At 48.3% G+C, this 7,480-nt stretch overlaps 1 non-coding gene across 1 annotated transcript; it reads right to left on the bottom strand.

Annotated features, from left to right (window-relative positions):
- Window positions 1-3,433: 3,433 nt before the first annotated feature.
- On the bottom strand, window positions 3,434-3,515 carry TRNAS-GCU. Its single transcript has one exon. It is a non-coding gene; the product is annotated as a tRNA-Ser (tRNA).
- Between the last annotated feature and the right edge of the window lie 3,965 nt (window positions 3,516-7,480).

Raw genomic sequence — 7,480 nt, 5'->3', positions numbered from 1 at the left:
ATAAGTACATGCTACAGGAATTACTGTTAAACTCGTATCAATAGAGAGGCAGAAAGACATTAAGAAACTTGCCCAAGCCCACCCTGTTAGTGAAGGCCGATATGGGGTTTTAAACTTCATGGTTCACAACAGAACTGATAGAAATGTATTGTTTTTATTGAAAATAGATTTCTATTTTATAAACAAATCACAATTCACCTATATAGTGCAAGGAAATGAGATGCCTGATCATGTCCATAGTTAGGAGAAACAACATCTGTTAAAGCCCCGCCAGCAGAGCGGCACAGCAGAAGCATGCTGGGCCCATACCCCAGAGACTGATGCGTCAAAACTCTCCACTGCTAGGATCCTTGCGTTTCTTCCCTCCCAGATCTCAGGCGGAATGGGCAAGTTGCAGAATCTAGTTTTCGTTTGACCCCTCCTACGATGCCTTACCACACTATCTAATTTCTACAGATGGTTAAGAAACAAATCTCTCTCCCTTCTTATTTGGGACGAGGTGACAAATTCACGTTTACTTTCCAATGGATCAGCATTATGTCTTTCAGAATACACACTTGTTTCTAGCTATGCTTTTTTTTTAAAAAAAAAGATTTTATGTGTTTATTTGACAAGAGAGATCACAAGTAGGCAGAGAGGCAGGCAGAAAGGGAGGAGGAAGCAGGCTGTCCTCAGAGCAGAGAGCCCGATGCAGGACTTGATCCCAAGACCTGATACCAAGACCTGAGCTGAAGGCATAGGCTCAACCCACTGAGCCACCCAGGTGCCCAATTTTATATTTCCTTCACACTTTAAAGAAAAATGTTCTTATTGGGGATTTTTGCCTGGTGACTCTATTACACTTCACTTGGGCACTAGTCTCCTGCTTCTTTCATTTCTTTACTCAGTCTGATGAGTGATTTATCAGATCAAGTTAACGGGAGTGCTTTGTGAATCCTTCCTAAAGCAAGACATGTTGCAGTAATCATGAAGACACCATTTGTAGGCACTTTATGGGCAAAACAGAAGCAAAGAAGTTAAATGGGAAATGGTAGAGAAAAATGCAAGGGATTTGTTAACAACAAAAGAAGTTTGTGCATCAGGGTCCCATGGACAGACTCAGAAAACAAAACAAAACAAAACACAGAAGTCTTAGCAAGACATTTGCAAAAATGTGTCTTTGAGAAAAGTTTTGTGAGTAAAGTACTCTGGAGTGAGTTTCTTATAAAAAGAAAATACAAATTCCTATAATAAGCACCTGAAATAAGAAAAATTGCTTTAAAAAATCACATGGAAAAATGGAAATAAAGTGGGTGGGGGGGGTGGAGGACCAGAGAAGGCCGGGGTGGGGGGTGCCGCGTTGATACCTCACGTTCATGGGTGCGCACTTCGACTCACAGTAGAATGTGCGAGAAGGCGGGAGCTGATATACCATCATCTAGTAAAGACTGGTTTTCAACACATGATAACTCCGAGGGGTAACTTTGCAGGGCCAAGGCCAGGCTGCCCCAAGATGGGCCACTTTGGTGTGAAGATTATTTTGAGTTAAAAAGCCATCCGAACCCAGCAGATTCAGGAAAAGCTTTTTATCTCCCCTACAAATGGCTAAAAAGAAATTTGGTAGAGAACCTGCTCCAGGAAGAGAGCTGTTACAGCAGAGAACTATGTTATACTGTGAAGTTGGTCTGAGAAGAATCTAGGAGGTCCTCTGTGTCCTGTTGTTTCTGAGTGGCCCAGCAAATATTTGTGTCCCAAACATTTGCTCTTTGTCATTTTCCAGAGAATTGCGTTTCATCCCTTCAAGTCTCAGACTACAGTCCAGTTCTTAGTTCAGAATGACATGTATACGTCATTTTGCTTGGCTGTCCTTGGAACTTCATGTCTGTGTGTGTTCCCTCTATGAACAAGGTTAAACTTTATTTTCTCCTGTGAATCTTTCTCATGTCAATTTGATTCTTTTTTTTTTTTTTTTTTTTTTTTTTTTTTGTCAATTTGATTCTTGAAGGAGCTTCAAGGGCAGAGGAAATTCTTCCTGCCTGGAGCAAGATACCTGTGTGGTCTTAAGATGTCTCCCCACAAACTGCCTATTCATCATCAAAGGGGAATGTCTACTCATGTGTGACCTTGACTGTGATCAGAATTAACCACATTAATGAGGGGCAATAAACATTGCATGCTTCTTGAGTTTTCTGCCCCGATAAAGACTTAGTACCACTTATGTGGTGTTGTGGTCGGGGATGCAAAACCTGGGCCTTATTATGAGGGGGAAAAAAATCCCACAAAGTGCAAATGAGAAGTATTATTTAAAAACAACAAGAACACAGAACACAAAGGGAGCAGTTACTGTACTATTTAAAAATGGCATTTCATAAAATACAAAAAGAGGCTGTGAAGATGTTTTAGATAAATGGAAACTAAAAGGATATGGACAACTGATGTTAACTACCTGGAATTTAAATAAAAACATTTTTTTAAAAAGGGATTTGGGGGGCACCTGGGTGGCTCAGTGGGTTAAAGCCTCTGGCTCTCTGCTCAGCAGGGAGCCTGCTTCCCTTCCTCTCTCTCTCTCTGCCTGCCTCTCTGCCTGCTTGTGATCTCTGTCTGTCAAATAAATAAATAAAATCGTAAAAAAAATTTATAAAGGGATATGGGCGACTGATAAAAAAGCTAATCTTTACCAGAGGGGAAATGCTATCCAGGGCATTACTGGATCAACAGACAACACTGAAATACAGACAAGAGATTTTAAAAATAACACCATTGTGAAATACACGAAACTGACACATACTTTCATTATATATAAAGAATATCCTTATTTTTAGGAAATATCTATTTAAATATTTGAGAACAAAAGGCCATGAAACATAGAATTTACTCTTACCCGGTTCTGAAAACAAATAGAGAAACACAAAGATGAAGATGGAGACTGAGTCGGAGAGGGAGGCGGACAGAGCAGGGCGAAGGGAGGGAGGGAGAGGAAGGGAATGGTTTCCAGTGTTAAGGGGTGAATCCCCCCAAAAAAGGTATACCGGTTGTTTTTGTACTATTCTTAGTCTTACTAGTTTTCTTCACGTTTGAAGGTACTTCCAAGTAAAATGTTTAAGATCCTTGTAATGGCAATTCGGAAAAGTGAAGAAAGAATAGTAACACAAACACCCAAGGTCCCGCCAAGCAGCGCGGACGGTCTGCAGTATTTTGCCGACGTCCTTCTCTGCCTCCACCACCGTCGAGCTGCATTTTGAAGCAAATCCAGGGCACAGTTCCCAGGGAGCACCTGTTCTCCGAGGGTGGCCGGCCTCGACCTCAGCTTGGGCTCCGCGCAGAGCCGCGGTGATCCGGACGAGGAACAGCGCCCGCGCGGATGTCTTACCCGAGGCCGCCGGTAGGGGTCCACCCGCCGGATGCGTGAGGTACAAAACGTGCACCCCCGCTGCTGAGAGAAACCCGCACCGGCCGACGAGGGTGGGATTCGAACCCACGCGTGCAGAGCACAATGGATTAGCAGTCCATCGCCTTAACCACTCGGCCACCTCGTCCCATAGGTACTTGCGGTTTTTGAAGACGCTCTTAATTCTCCCTTTTAGCAAAGCTTTGCACTTTGACCCTGAGGCGTGGCGTTGTTTTTCAAACTGCGGTTGTCCCAGAGAATTCTCACACCCGACCGCTCCTTCCACCTTCTCCCCGGGGAACCTGTCACACTTGGAAGCTCCTGCCACACCCGCCCGGGTCTCCCGCCTCGGCTGTCATCCCTCCTTCGTGCTCGCACTTGCCTTCCGGTCCCGAGAGATTCTCTCTATCCTCCCCCTCCCCCCCCCACCAAACTCCATAATCTCGTTTTCTACCCGCTGCACCCTCAGTCTCTGCTCTGCCTTCCGATCTCCTCTGAGGCCTGACAGCCCCCGGCCCCCCGTTTTCCTTACCGCCCTACTTGCTGCGGCTTTACCGTTGAAGACTCTTCGATAAAACGTTTTCCCTTGCAAATGTATTTTCATTGCATACCTGCTACAGAATTTTATCCTAATATGATGTATTTTAGTGCTCAAACATCCTTTCGTGCCACTGTGCAACAAACAGCATACACTGAAATCCAAACTTTAGGTATTTCCAGCGACGATGCATCTATTTAAGCACTTTCCTTCTGCCTTGAATAGCTGTCGCATTTAGCCGTGGCACACAGTAAAAGATGCACAGAGATAATTTTGTGCATAGGTCATTTATTATACATGTAAAGTAGAATTGCACTGGAAACGCGTTCTTCAGTGAAAGGGCTGGGAATATTTCCCCCCGAGTCATGTGTCCGCAGAGGAATAAGAAGAATTTAGTGGGAATTAACAGCAAAGAGACCACTAGTTTGTGCTTCTAAGTATGGGACATTTTACAAAAGGTGCTTTCATGGTTGTTTAAGGTGCATTCTCTTCGGTACATTTCCTCCATCTCAATTTAGTAAATAAACGGTAAATAGTTTATTTACTAAATTTACTAGTAAATAACAGGGATAGCGAAGAGGGGACTTGCAACCACCTAAGTATAGTTTCACCAAGTATGATTATCTATTTCCTTGGACAAAAGTCAAGGAGAATCGTTTTCTTAAGAGTCTGAATAAGTGTAGAAAAATTAAAACGCTAACTTGACGTGATACGTGCGTTCCCTTCCGCGTTAGTGTGCTGTCAGTCGGAAGGGGATGAGAAATTTGTCACCTCCTCCGCGAAGAAGCCCTTAAGAACATGCCGCTGAGACGCAGCCCTCGGTCTCATTTACAGACAATATATACAGAATATCGGAGACGCCAGCGTTTCCAACCAATTGTTCCTTCTTGGCAACAGGGAATATCGACCCCCCCCGACCCCCCCACCCCCCTTCGGCCCCCAGGTCGCAGGCCGCAGCAGCTAGCTGTCGCGTGCAAAGTAACACAACGGCAGGACTTGGCGAGGGGCTGGGAAGCGGAGAGGGTCGCGCCCCCCAGGAGCAGGTGCGTGCTGGCGCAGGTGCACTTTCGGGAAGTGTTTCGCTCTGTCCCGAGGGCTCCCGATCTCCAGCCTCTGCTGCCCGGCTTCTCTGACCCAGCTTCTCGGATCTCCACTAACACGAGCGCGGCTGTTTTCCCACCACATTTCCTTGCTCCTCGCCTCGCTCCGCGACGCTTTCCTCCTCTTTCCAAAACCAAACGAAAGAGCCTGTTTCCAAAAACAAACGTCCCCGGCAATATCCAGAGTGACTGCGCTTGTCCAATCCGCACAACGCGGTCCACGGGGGGAGGTGGGACGGCAAAAGGCCAGCTTCAGAGTAGGTTGGTAAACGTTTCAGTCGTTGTTTTACTGAGCCGGGGAGACAGCATTTCAGTCTGCTCTGAAGGAGTGGCCCAGCTTGTTGGCTCACAGGGGGTGGCAGGCAAGAATAAGTTTGGCCTTATTTGCATGGAAAGAAGAGCGATTTGCATGGAAAGAAGAGCATGGCTCTCAGAAAGGAGCTGAGTGTCCGAAATCCAGGGGGAAACCAGACAGAGGTCCCACCAAGACTTGAGCTTGGATCGCTGGCTTCAGAGTCCAGAGTGCTGGCCATTACACCATGGGACCCAACCCCCTGGTGGTGACCCTAAAGGCTTTGTTGACCTTGTCCTTCCTTAGATCCAGTGGCTTGAAAAGTGGGAGCATTCTGCTTTCCGTCCTGTAGGATTAAGTGATGGGCTGCTACCTGTCACACACCATCTAAACCAGAGTCTTAATAGAAAACATCGACTTCCAAACGTCAGACATCCTCCCCTGCGTCCCCGAATCTCCTCCTGCACTATTCGGAGCTGGGTGCTCCGGAAAGGGGGCAGGCAAGGCCGTGACGGAGACCGAGCCCTTCCCGAGGTGCAGGCTCCGTGACAGGTGTTTCGGCTGCCCTGTGGGATGGGGTGCCCTGTCCCTGTTTCAGGGGTGAGGAAGCTGAGGCAGAGCCCTGAGGTCCCTCCCTTCGTTATCAGGTCTTATTCGCGCTCTGGAAAGGTTTCACGGCACGACGGGGGAGCCGCTGGCGCCTCCGCAGAAGTCCACGTGCCTGCGCTGCGAGGCTGGACTTCGAGGCTGGACGAGGCTCCCAGGGCGCCCGGAGCACCTCGGGGTGGGGAAGCAGACGGGAGGAGGGACGGATCGCAACCGCCGTCCTCCCCTTGCTCAGTGCTCAGGACCCGCCACGTGAGCAGGAGAGACCCCCAAAGAGACGCCAGGGCGAACCGCCCCCCGCCCACCCACCAGCCTCCCCTCCCCTCCCCTTCCGGGGCGCTGAGGCTGAAGCACAAACAGGCCCCGCTATTTGTAAGAGCTTTCACACTCTACATCATCATCGCCGTACTTTTTCTCTCTCCTAAAGAAGTTTCTGTACCTGTGCTCTGTGGCCCTGGGCCCGTCACCTGTTGTCTGCCCTCCCAAGGCTGACCCCTGAGCCCTCACACAGATGCCCAGCTCCTAGGACTTCCTGCTGGACCTCTGGGTCGACCTGTCTGTCCCTCCCTGGCTGCTGCTGGGTCCTCCTGCAGGTGGAACTTTGACCCCTGGGTCCCACCCTTGTTTCTTTTGTGAGAGGCTGGAAAGCCCCAAGACTGACATTTTACACCCTTCGGCTGTAGAAAATTGTGTCTGGCCCACATATTGAAGTCTGGGGAGGCTGCCAGAGGTGCTGGAAGTTAATTCTGTGAACTTGACCTCAGACAAGGTTTAACAAATTGTGAGAGGGGTTTCCTTTCCCTCTAGACTCTTCCCTCTCTAGTGTCATTGCTTTGTCCCCCAGCCTGCTTAGTGGAGCTGGGGAACTCATCTCTTAGATGTCTTCCTGGCTCCCCCTCTCCTGGGATCCTGATCCCCCCTCTCCAATTCAGTCCCTACCGTGACCCTATCTGCCCTGCCAGACTGTAGATTGTAATGGCCAGGGTAGGTCAGGAAGGGGGTCCTCCTTGTGTTCAAGGCTGAGAGGGGGCAGGCTGGTGAGAACTTCAGTTGTTAGGGGCGTGAGGTGATAGGAAAGAGCGAGAGAGAAGTGAGCAGCTGCCATGGATCTTGCTGGGCCCAGGGCTTCCAACCCGCTCCTGCCCAGCTCTGGAAAATAGTTGTGAGCCAGCCCTTGTCTGTGTTGGGGAGCAAGTAACTCTGTCCTCATCGAGGTCGTTCTTGCTGGAATAAGAATCGGATTGACATGAGACAAATTAACAGAAAAAAAATCCCATTTAACAGGAGGAATCCACAGAGATACAGGATTCCAAAGAGAGTCTAACTGAGGTATATATGTCATCCTGACTAAGGAAGGGGGGGGTGGGTAGGGGCTTCAGGGCAACTCCAGGGCAATGAGAGGCAGAGAAGATGCTCAGTAATTAGATGTTCGTTCTGTCCTGTAGATGGGTCACCCAGATAAAATGCGTCTCTGACAATGACCTTTACTTTGGAATAGATTTCCAATTTAGAATCGTCTATGCAGTGAAGGAAGGAGCAAAAGTTTCTCTTGAGCCCACAAAGTGTCAGTTGCCTTC

This window comes from Mustela erminea, chromosome 4 (assembly GCF_009829155.1).
Source record: "Mustela erminea isolate mMusErm1 chromosome 4, mMusErm1.Pri, whole genome shotgun sequence".
In the NCBI taxonomy this organism is placed as follows: Eukaryota; Metazoa; Chordata; class Mammalia; order Carnivora; family Mustelidae; genus Mustela; species Mustela erminea.
The sequence above is the reverse complement of the archived record's forward strand: the minus strand, read 5'-3'. Positions and strand labels throughout refer to the sequence as shown.